Source organism: Pan paniscus, chromosome 12 (genome assembly GCF_029289425.2).
Source record: "Pan paniscus chromosome 12, NHGRI_mPanPan1-v2.0_pri, whole genome shotgun sequence".
Lineage (NCBI taxonomy): Eukaryota > Metazoa > Chordata > Mammalia > Primates > Hominidae > Pan > Pan paniscus.
The window spans coordinates 110,618,750-110,631,157 of NC_073261.2; the positions used below are offsets into that span (position 1 = coordinate 110,618,750).

Sequence of the window (12,408 nt, forward strand, 5' to 3'; positions counted from 1 at the left end):
CCCCGAGTAGCTAGGATTACAGGCGTGCGCCATTACGCCCAGCTAATTTTTGTATTTTTAGTAGAGACAGGGTTTCACCATGCTGGCCAAGCTGGTCTTGAACCCCTGACTTCAGGTGATCCGCCTGCCTTGGCCTCCCAAAGTGCTGGGATTACAGGCATGAGCCACCACTCCTGGCTATATTGTTGTTTTTTAAGAAACTACCAAATTATCTTCTATATTAGTCTGTTTTCACACTGCTGATAAAGACATACCCAAGACTGGGAAATTTACAAAAGAAAGAGGTTTATTGGACTTACAGTTCCACATGGCTGGGGAGGCCTCACAATCATGGTGGAAGGCGAGGAGGAGCAAGTCACATCTTAGGTGGATGGCAGCAGGCAGAGAGAGAGCTTGTGCAGAAACTCCTGTTTTTAAAAATCATCAGATCTTGTGAGAACCGTTCACTATCACGAGAACAGCATGGGAAAGTCCCGCCCCCATGATTCAGTCATCTCTCACCAGGTCCTTCCCACAACATGTGGGAATTATGGGAACTACAAGATAAGATTTGGGTGGGGACACAGCCCAGCCATTTCATCTTCCAAAATATTTGTACCATATTAGCTTTTCACCAGCAGTGAGTGAGAGTTCCAGTTGTTCCACATGCTTACTAATATTTGGTATGATCAGTCTTTTAAATTTCACGCATTCTATTCAGTGGTGTCTATTGAGGTTTCAGTTTCCATTTTGTAATGACAAACAATGCTGAGCTTATTTTCATGTGCATATTTGCCATCCATATATCTTCTTTATTGTTCATATCTTTTGCTCATTTTATTGTGAAGTTGTTGGTTTTCTTATTATCCAGTTTTGAGAATTCTGTGTATATTGCGAATACAAGTGCTTTATCACATATGTGCTTTGCAAATATTCTCCCCTAGCCTGTGGCTTGTATTTTGTAACAGTGATTTTGAAGAGCAGAACAGAAATTTTTTCTTTTTTTTTTTTTTTGAGACAAGATCTTGTCTTGTCACCCAGGCTGGAATACTGTGGTGCAATCATAGCTCACTGCAGCCTCAAACTTCTGGGCTCAAGTGATCCTCCCACCTCAGCCTCCTGAGTAGCTGGGAATGCAGGCACATACCACCATACCTGGCTAATTAAAAAAAATTTTTTTAATCTCACTGTATTACTGAAGCTGGTCTGGAACTCCTGGCCTTGAACGATCATCTCAGCCTCCCCAAACTCTGGGATTACAGGCATGAACCATTACACCTGGCTTGAAGAGAAGAGGTTCTTAATATTGAAGAAGTCCATTTATCTGTTTTTTTTTTTTTTCCCCCTCATGTATTGTGTTTTTGGTATTGTATCTAAGAGATTGTTGCTTAACTCAAGACCACAAAGATTTTTTTTTCTATTTTTTTCTTCTAAGTTTTTTGTAGTTCTAGGTTTTACATTTAAGTCTCCAATAGATTTTGAGTTAAATTTTGTGTATGGTGTGATGTATGGATCAATGTTCATTTTTTTTGCATATGAATAACCATTATTTTAACACCATTTATTGAAAAGACTATCTTTTTGCCCATGAATTAACTTTGCATGTCTCTTGAAAATCAGCTATCTATATATATATATGGGTCTACCTGTTTTGTCATGTTTAACTATTTGTATAGTTTGAGATTATTATCACACTGTCTTAATTTTTATAGCTTTACAAGTCTCAAAGTCAGGCAAGACCAGTTTCCAGCTTTGTTATTTTTCAAAATTACTTTGGTATTTTAAATTTTTAAATTTTCATATTAATTTTAGAATTAACATGTCAATTTTCTTTTTTTGTTTGTTTATCTTTTCTTCTTTGTTTGAGAGAGTCTCACTCTGTCACCCAGGCTGGAGTGTAGTGGCACAATCTCAGCTCATTGCAACCTCTGCCTCCCAGGTTCAAGCAGTTCTCCTGCCTCAGCCACCTGAGTAACTGGGATTGTAGGCATGCGCCACCATGCCTGGCTAATTTTTGTGTGTTTAGTAGAAACGGGGTTTCACCTTGTTGGCCAGGCTGGTCTAAAACTCCTGGCCTCAAAGTGATCCACCGCCTCGAACTTCCAAAGTGCTGGGATTACAGGAGTGAGCCACCGTGCCTGGCCAATATGTTAAATTTCTACCAAAGAAGCTTGCTAGAATTTTATTGAAAGTGTGTTGAGTTTGGAACAATTTAGTGAGAACTGACCTCTTAAGGATATTGGGTCATTCAATCCATGAATATATATTTCTCTCCATGTATTTAAGTTTTCTTTAATTTCTTTCAGCAACGTTTTGTAGTTCCCTGTATATAGGTCTTACACATCTCCTGTCAGATTTATCCTTTAGTACTTAACATTTCTGGTGCTATTATTGTAAATGGTATTAATTTTACTTCAATTTCTGCTTCTTTATTGTGAGAATCTAGAAATACCACTGATTTTTATATATTTAGTCTTGTGTCCTGCAACTCTGCTAAACTCACTTTATTAACATATGTCTTTATTTCTTTTGAGTAAATGTCCAGGAGTGGAATGTCTGAGTTATACAGTGGTGTAATTTTACCCTCTATATGGTAGTTCTAGTAGCTTTTATGTGGATTCAGAAGAATTTTCTATGTAGATGATCACGTCTTCTGTAAATAAACACAGTTTTATTTCTTCCTTTCCAATCTAGATACCTTTTAATACTTCTTGGCTTTATGCAATGGCTTCAACATTCAGTACAAATGTTACATAGAAATGGTGAGAGGGGTCATCATTGCCTTGAATCTGATTGTAAGAAGGAAGCATTCAGTCTTTCCATGATGTTAGCTGTAGAGTTTTTGTAGATACCCTTTATCTGATTGAGGAAGTTTACCAATGTTCCTGGTTTGCTGTGAATTTTTGTCAGAAATAGGGGTCGGGCTTTGTCAAATGCTTTTCCTCCCATCTACTAGAGATAATCGTACGCTTTCTTGCTTCATTTTGGTTTGGAGTTTAGTCTGTTGACGTGGTGGATTACATTACTTAATTTTCAAATATGAGAACAAACTTGTATTTCTGGAATAAACTGCGTTGGCTGTTGATGTATTATCCTTTTTATACATTGTTCGATTCGATTTGCTAAAATTTTGTTAACAGTTGTTGCATATGTTCATGAAGGAAATTCATCAAATTTTCTGGTAATGCCTTTATCTGGTTTTGATATTATTGAATGCTGGTCTCATAGAATCTGTTAGTAATTATTTTTTCTGATTCAGTTTTCTGGAAGATTTTGTTCATATGTTTCCTTAAAAGTTTGCTGGAACTCACCAGTGAAACCATCTGGGCCTGGAATTTTCTTTGTGGGAAAGTTTTTAACAACAAACTCAATTTATTTAAAAGGCTTAATGTCATTATGTTATCCATTTCTTCTTGAGTAAGCTTTGGTAGTTTGTCTTCCTAGAAATCTATCTATTTCATTTAATTTTTCAAATTTATTGGCATAGAATTGCTCATAATATTTCTTTATTATCCTTTTAATACCTAGAGGATCTGTAGTGATGTCACCTCACTCATTGCTGATATTGACTATTTGTGTTTTGTATATTGAAATCAAAATAAAGATGTAGAGCTGAATCTCTAAACTTAATGTTTTATTTGGGAAGAGAAAATTGTAATTTAGGGCATACACGCAGACCAGGTGGCCTTTGGTATGCCTGAAGAGCAAAGGCAAGGTTAGAGGTTTTATTAAAAAGAAGAAGAAATGTCACGTATTGCTCTTTGAGAAAGTTCATTGCCACTAGTAAAGGTTTGTAAAGTTGGGAAGCCCGAATAGGTGAGCAACAGTGATGGGCAAAATTAGTTCTAGAGTTGCAGCAAATTATCTCAGAAGCTATAGATAAAACTGGTTTTAGGTTACAACAGGCAGTTTCAGCAGCCATACTTACGAGAATTACATTCTCAGAGTAACGTTTTATACCCTGAGTGATTTTCCTCTGGTGGCTTCTTGACTCTGTTTTAGTTGGGAATGACAAGAATAACCCAATTCTTATGATCAGCTTTCATATTTATTTTTTCCTCATCATCTGGCTAGAAGTTTATCAATTTTATTGATCTCGAAAAGCCAGCCCTTGGTTTCACTGATTTTCACTATTATTTATATGATTTTCTATTTTATTACATTTTTTTTTTGAGACAGTCTCACTCTGTTGCCCAGGCTGGAGTGTAGTGGGGTGATCTCGGCTCACGGAAACCTCCATCTTCTGGGATCAAGCAATTTCTGACTAATTTTTGTATTTTTAGTAGAGACGGGGTTTCACCATGTTGGCCAGGCTGGTCTTGAACTCCTGACTTCAAGTGATCCACCCACATCGGTCCCCTAAAGTGCTAGGATTACAGGCGTATTTTATTGATTTTTTTCTTTGATCTCTCTTTCTTCTACTTTCTTTTCTTCAGTTGTTCTTGTCTTTCTAGTTTCTTAGGGTGAAAGATGAGGTCCTGGATTTGAGACCTTCTTTTTTATTTAATCATTTAGTATATAAATTTCTAAATACTGCTTTGTTTTCATTTTCCTTTAGTGGAAAATATTTTTAAATTTACTTTGAGACTTCCTCTTTCAATCACAGATTATTCAGAGGTGTGTTATTTAGTTTCCAAATATTTTGGATTTTCTAGCTATCTTTTTACTATTAATTTATAATTTCATTGTGGTCAGAGAATATACTTTGTAAAGACTTGAATTTTTAAAAATATACTGAAGGCCAGGGATGGTGGCTCACTCCTATAATCCCAGCACTTTGGAAGGCCGAGGCAGGCGAATCACCTGAGGTCAGGAGTTCAAGACCAGCCTGGCCAAAATGGTGAAACCCTGTCTCTACTGAAAATACAAAAATTAGCCAGGCGTGATGGCAGGTGCCTATAATCTCAGCTATTTGGGAGCCTAAGGCAGGAAAATCTCTTGAATCTGGGAGGCAGAGGTTGCAGTGAGCCGAGATGGTACCACTGCACCCCAGCCTGGGTGACAGAGCGAGACTCCATTACAAAAAAAAAAAAAAAAAAAAAGCATACTGAGACTTACTTGTTTTATGGCCTAGATTATGGTCTATCTTGGTAAATGTTCATGTGCACTTGAAAAGCGTGTATATTCTGCTGTTACTGGGTGGAGAGTTCTATGAATGTCTATTAAGTCAATTTGGTTGATAGTGTTTTCAAGTCATCTGTATTCACACTAATTATATGTTTTCTTGTTTTATAATTATTGAGAGAGGGTCAGCAAGTTCTCAGACCATAATTGTGGACTTGGCTATTTCTCCTTGCAATTCTATTAGTTTTTGCTTAATTTATTATTTAATTTAATTTAATTATTTCTCTTCCCATCAGAGAGGTAATGTGCCAATGTCTGAACAAGATTTGAGGGAGGCACATCTCACCCATGCACCTGAAAACTCAATCATCATGCTTATGAACTACAAAAGGGTCACTTCGTTTATTTTTTCAATTTCAAAAATTTTTCGAGACAGGGGTCTCACTCTGTCACCCAGGCTGGAGTGCAGTGGCACGATCTCGGTTCACTGCAACCTCTGCCTCCAAGGTTCGAGCAATCCTCCTGCCTCAGCTTCCTGAGTAGCTGGGACTATACGTGTGAGCCACCACACCTGGCTAGTTTTTTTGTATATTTTATAGAGATGGGGTTTCATTATGTTGGCCAGGCTGGTCTCGAACTCCTAGCCTCAAGTGATCCGCCAGCCTTGGCCTCCCAAAGTGCTGGGATTACAGGCATGAGCCACTGTGCTCAGCCACTTTATTTATTTTTAAGCTTGGTTATTAAGGCACATAAGTATTTAGGATGTTGTAACCTCTTGTGTATTGACCTGCTGTATACCCGGTAATATTCTTTGCCTGAAATCTACCTGGTTTTGTATTAATATTAATATAACCATTTCATTTACTTTTGATTACAGTTAACATAGCATATGTACTTCCCTTTTTTTGCTTTTATCTTATTTGTATCTATATATTAAAATAGGTTTCTCATAGGCAGTCTGTCATTGGGTCTTGGTTTTTTTTCACTTTTGCTATTATGGTAAAATTTACATAACATAAAATTTACCATTTTAACCCTTTCTAAGTGTACAATTCAGTGATAGTAAGTACATTCACAATGTTGTACAACTATCACTGCTCTCCATTTCCAGAACTTTTTCATCATCCCAAATGACTCTGTGTACCTATTAAATAATACCTTTCCACTCCCAGCCCCTGGTAACCTCTAGTGTACTTTCTGCCTCTGTGAATTTGACTATTCTAGGTACCTCATATAAGTGGAATCAGAGTATTTGTCCTTTTATGTTTGGTCTCTTTCTTTTTCTTTTTCTTTTTTTTTTTTTTTTGAGACAGAGTCTTGCTCTGTCGCCCAGGCTGGAGTATAGTGGCATAATCTTGGCTCACTGCAATCTCTGCCTCTCAGGTTCAAGTAATTCTCTGCCTCAGCCTCCTGAGTAGCTGGGATTACAGGCGCCTGCACCACACCCTGCTAATTTTTTGTATTCTTAGTAGAGATGGGGTTTCACCATCTTGGCCAGGCTGGTCTTGAACTCCTGACCTTGTGATCCACCAGCCTCGGCCTCCCAAAGTGCTAGGATTACAGGCATGAGCCAGCACGCCTGGCCTGGCTTCTTTCACTTAACATAATGTCTTCAAGGTTTATCTATGTTGTAGCATACGTCAGAATTTTATTTTTTTAAAGCTGAGTAATATTCTGTTGCATGTATATACTACATTTTGTTAATCCATTCTTCTATCAATGAACGTTTGGGTTATTTTCACCTTTTTATTTTGAGACAGAGTCTCACTCTGTCACTCAGGCTGGAGTGCAGTGGCACTATCTCGGCTCACTGCAACCTCCACCTCCTGAATTCAAGCGATTCTCCTGCCTCAGCCTCCCATGTAGCTGGGATTACAGGCACACACCACCACAACCTGGCTGATTTTTGTATTTTTTATAGAGATAGGGTTTCACCATGTTGTCCATGCTGGTCTCAAAACTCCTGACCTCAAGTGATCAGCCTGCCTCAGCCTCCCAAAGTCCTGGGATTATAGACCATTTTCACTTTTTGTTTTTTGTGCACAATGCTGCTATAAACACTGCTGTACAAACACCTGAGTTCCTGCTTTCAATTCTTTGGAAATTGAAATATGCCTGGAAGCAGATTGCTGTATCATGTGGTCACACAATGTTTAACTTTTTGAGGAAACTTCCACAGTGGTTGCGCCATTTGATGTTCCCACCACTGATGCACCAGGGTTCCAATTTCTCAGCATCCTTGTGAACACTTGTTATTTTCTATTTTTAAATTTTGTTTTGTTTTTAATTTTAACATAATAGTCATCCTAATGGGTATAAAGTGGTGGGTCTTACTTTTTAACCTAGTCTGACAATATCTGCTTTTTAATTAAGGTGTATGTTAGTTATCTACTACTGTGTAACAAATTACCGCAATACATAATAGCTTAAGAACCAAACATTTTTTCATCTTTCAGGTTTTGAGGGTCCAAAATCTGAAGCAACTTATCTGGGCAGATCTCTCTCCTAAGGTTACGATCAAGATGGGGCTGCAGACTCTGAGGATTTGACTGGGGCTGAAGAACCCACTTCTGAGCTCATCCAGGAGGCTGTTTGCAGGAAGCTATCGTTTCTTACCATGTGGGCCTCTCCATGGGACTGCTGTCAGCATGGCTTTCCCCATAGCTGATACTGATACTGGGAGAAAGAGGAAGAGAGAGAGAGAAAGAGACGAAAAAGGGAGAGAGAGAGAGAGAATGCAATGCTGCTCTGCCCTTAGAGAGAGAGCGAGAGAGAGAGAGAAAGAGAGAAAAAGAGAGAGAGAATGCAATGCTGCCCTGCCCTTTATGGCCTAGTCACCAATTACACATCATCCCACCTGCCTTATCCTTTGCTTAGTAAGTCACAAAGCTCAGTCCATGCTCTATGGAAGAAGCTCATATGGCGGTGGAAATACCAGAAGATGGGCCTCAATGCTGGCCATCTTGGAGGCTGGCAACCACAAGATATTTAGACCATTTACATTTAATATAATTATTGATATGTTTATGTTCAAATCTATTATCTTATTTTTTTTATTTCTACCACCTGTTCTTTGTTTCATTTTCCCCCTCTTTACACATTATTTTTAATTCATTGAATATTGTTTATGATTCCTTTGTAACAACTTTGTTAGCCTGGTGGCTATAACTGTTTGTGATGTTATTTTAGAGGTTGCTTTACAGTCTATAGTATATATCTTTAACTTCTACAGCTGTCTTCAAGGGATATTATACTACTTCATGTATCAGAACCTTACAACAATATACTTCTATTTTTTCCCTCTAGGACTTTGTGATATTATTCTCATATATTTTACCTGTATATATGTTAACAACAAACATCAAAATACATTGTTAATATTTTTGCATCAATCACTTTTACCTTTTAAAAATGTCAATAACAAAAATAATAATATTAGCCTTTATATTTATCCATGTATGTACCATATCTAGTGCTTCTCATTTTTTTGTGTAAATCCAGATTTCCATTTGGTATCATTTTCCTTCTGCTTGAAGTATTTCCTTTCACAATTCTTATAGTGCAGGTCTGCTGGTGATGAATTATTTCAGCTTTTATATGTCTGAAAAAGTCTTTATTTTATCCTTGTTTTTAGAAAGATAATTTCACTGCATGTGGAATTCTGTGTTGACAGTTTTTCCTTTCTTTCAATGCTTTAAAGATGTTGCTTCACTGTCTTTAAGCTTACATTGTTTTTAATAAGAAATTTGCTATTATTCACGTGTCTTTTTTCCGTTGTATACAATGTGCCCTTCCCCCATCCCTGGCTAATTTCAGGATTTTTCTTTTCATCACTAGTTTTAAACAATTTGATGATACTATGGCTTGGTATAGGTTTTTTTTTTTTCTCCATGTTTGTTTTAGCTTCTTAAATCTGTGGGTTTATAATTTTTATCAAATCTGGAAGGTTTTTGGTGTTATTTCTTTTGAAAATATATATATATATATATATACTTTTTCTTTTTGAGACACAATTTCACTCTGTCCCCCAGGCTGGAATGCAGTGGTGCAATCTCAGCTCATTGTAACATCTTCCTCCGGGGTTCAAGCAATTCTCATACCTCAGCCTCCCAAGCAGCTGCGATTACAGGCACAGGCCACCACGCCCAGCTAATTTTTGTATCATTAGTAGAGACGGGGTTTCACCATGTTGGCCAAGCTGGTCTTGAATCCTGACCTCAGGTGATCTGCACGCCTCAGCTTCCCAAAGTGCTGGGATTACAGGCGTGAGCCACCTCACCTGGCTTCAAATATTTTTCTGTCCCCTGCTTTCCTTTTCTTCGGGAACACTGGTGTCCAAGTCACTCACCATCACATTTCCCTTATCCTGTTCTCTGGAAGTCACTCACTAAGCACAGCTCACATTCGATGAGGGGTTTACATGACGACATGTGTAGCAGGAGCTGTGGATCATTTGCTGGTGAAGTATGTTTTATGGTAGCCCTCACTTATGTTTGATTGCTTGAAGTTGTCCTACACTTCACTAATGCTCTGTTTATTTGTGTTTCAGTCTTTTTTTTTCCTGTGTTTCATTTTGAATACTTTTTATTGATGCATCTTCAAGTTTGCTAATCTTTTTTTTCTGTAATATACAATCCGCCATTATTCCCTTCCAATGTACTTTTCGTATCAGATATAAAAAGTTTTTCTCTTTGGAGATTCTGTTTGGATCTTAGTTATATCTTTTGTCTCTCTACTAAACTTGTTCAATTTTTTGTCTAACTCCTTAGAGATGTAAAATGTGGTTATAACAATTTTTTTTTTTTTTTAAGATGGAGTCTCGCTCTGTCACCCAGGCTGGAGTGCAATGGCGTGGTCTTGAGTCACTGCAACCTCTGCCTCCCAGGTTCAAGCAATTCCCCCAACTCAGCCTCCCAAGTAGCTGGGACTATATGTGTGCACACCACCACTCCTGGCTAACTTTGTTGTATTTTTAATAGAGACAGGGCTTAGCCATTTTCCCAGGTTGGTCTCAAACTCTTGAGCTCAAGCAATCTGCTGCCTGCATAGGCCTCTCAAAGTGCTGGGATTACAGGCATGAGCCACCGTGCCTGGCCCTATAATGATTTTAATGTCTTTGTCTACTATTTCTATCATTTGTGCTATTTCTGGGTGAGTTTCCATAAATGAGTTTTCTCTTCAGTATGGGTTTCATTTTCCTTTAAATTGGATCCCAAATATTATGAATTTTATTAGTGTTGGGTGCTGGATATATTTTCATTCCTAATAATATTTCTTCCTTTCTTTCTTTTTTTTTTTTTTTAGAGACGAAGTCTCACTATGTTGCCCAGGCTGGTCTCGAACTCCTGAGCTCAAGTGATCATCCGCTTTGGCTTCTCAAAGTGCTAGGATTATAGGCATGAGCCGCCATGCCCGACCTTTAAAAATATTGTTGAACTTTGTTCTGGGATGAGGTTAAATTACATAGAAACAATGTGCTCCTTTTGGTTCTTGCTTTTAATCTTTATTAGGCTGGAACAAAGCAATGGTTAGTCTAGGGTCAACTTTTCTCCCTGACTGGGGCAAGATCCTCCTTGGTACTCTAGCTAATGCTTTATGAATTATGAGCTGTTCCAATCTGATGGAGCAGGCATTGGCCCCAGCACAGTTCCCTCTAGTGCTTTCTTTCCCTGACCTTGGGGAGTTTCCTCACCTGTACGCACTGGTAAGTACTCAATTGAATTCTTAAAGGAACTCTCTTCAGATCTTTGAAGTTCCCTTTCTGTGCAGCGCTCTCTACGTGGGTATTCAATTCTATGAATGTTGGCTGCCCTTGGTTTTTCCAGGACATTTCCCCAGATGTGCCGCTTCATCTCCTCAAACTCAAAGAAGCCCTTGGCTTCTGTCTGGATGTGTCCTCCCTGCCTGTAAGGCTCTATTTGTTTCACTGGTCTTTGTTACCCAATGTCTAATGTCTTCAGAGCTGTTGTTTCTTACATTTGGTCTGGTTCTATATTTGTTTCAGGTGGGAGGGTAAATCTAGTTCCTAGGGTAAATCTTTGCCATGTCCCGTGTCTTTTTCTGTCTTAACTCTCATTTTGATGGAGTATTTTCTGTAGCAACTTCCTGAGGAAGAATTTATGGACATAAGCTTTTGAGATCTTTCAAGTCTGAGGTTTTTTTCTCAATTTACATTTGATTGATAATTTGGCTGGGTATAATATTCTACATTTGAAAATTGTTTTCCCTCAGAATGTTTAAGAAAGTACATCCATGTGTTTTTAGCTTCTAATTTTCTGATTGATTCCTTCCCCTTCTGAAAAAAAAAACAAAAACAAAACAAACACAAAAAAAAACCCAGAAAAAACCTTTCAGGATATCTTTTTCATACTCACTATTATCAAATTTTATATCAATGTACTTTTTTTTTCAAATGTCCAACATTATGTTGGGCATTTGGAGACCCTTTTCTATTTAAAAATGTTAACTTTAGGAGACCGAGGTGGGTGGAATGCTTGAGCTCAGGAGTTTGAGACCATTCTGGGCAACATGGTGAAATGCCATCTCTACAAAAAAAGTACCAAAAATTAGCCAGGCATGGCGATCCACACCTGTAGTCCCAGCTACTTGGGAGGCTGAGGTGGGAAAATTGCTTGAGTGGAGAGGGTCAAGGGTGCAGTGAGCTGTGATTGCATCACTGCACTTCAGCCTGGGCAACAGAGCAAGACCCTGTCTCTAAAATATATATATATATATATATAAATATATATATATATATATATACATATATATATATATGTGTGTATATATATATATTCTTTAGCTCTGGGAAATTATACATATATTCTTTAGCTCTAGGAAATTATATCTAGCTGGTCCTACTGAAGGAAGTCAGATTCACTTTTCTTCTCTCTTCTCAGTCAGATACCATTCATCTCTCTGTTTTCACATTTTTAGAACTTTTTTGGCATCTCTTACTAGCTGCTGTCTCCTAGTTTGTTTAGCCTACTGAAGAAAGGTTATTCTTCTCTCCACTAAGTCAGTTACTACTAATTCATCTGTTTTGCAGCTTCTAGAATTTTGTAGATATCTCTTGTCCACTGTCATCTCCTCTCTTATTCTCTCTTCCCTCGTAGTTTGTGCCTTTTGCATTCCTTTACGATCATGTTGGTGGGATTCCAGGAGGGAGTGGAGAGAATGTGCGTGTCCATGGGGCATTTATTGGAAAGACAAGGCAGGGGCCCAGGTAATCAAACTGTGCATTGTGGAAACATGTGGTGGTCAAGAAGCCCAGAGTCCACTCCCTGCTGGCCAGAGCTTGCTGACTTCCATTGCCCAGTCAGGACTAGTTCAAAGAAGAGCAAGGAGGAGACCACAAATGTGCCA

The 12,408-nt window shown here is 38.2% G+C and overlaps 1 non-coding gene across 1 annotated transcript; it reads right to left on the reverse strand.

Moving 5' to 3' along the window:
- Positions 1-5,333: 5,333 nt before the first annotated feature.
- LOC112438999 (small nucleolar RNA U13) lies at positions 5,334-5,437 on the reverse strand. The gene has a single exon (XR_003027307.1). It is a non-coding gene; the product is annotated as a small nucleolar RNA U13 (small nucleolar RNA).
- Positions 5,438-12,408: the final 6,971 nt, after the last annotated feature.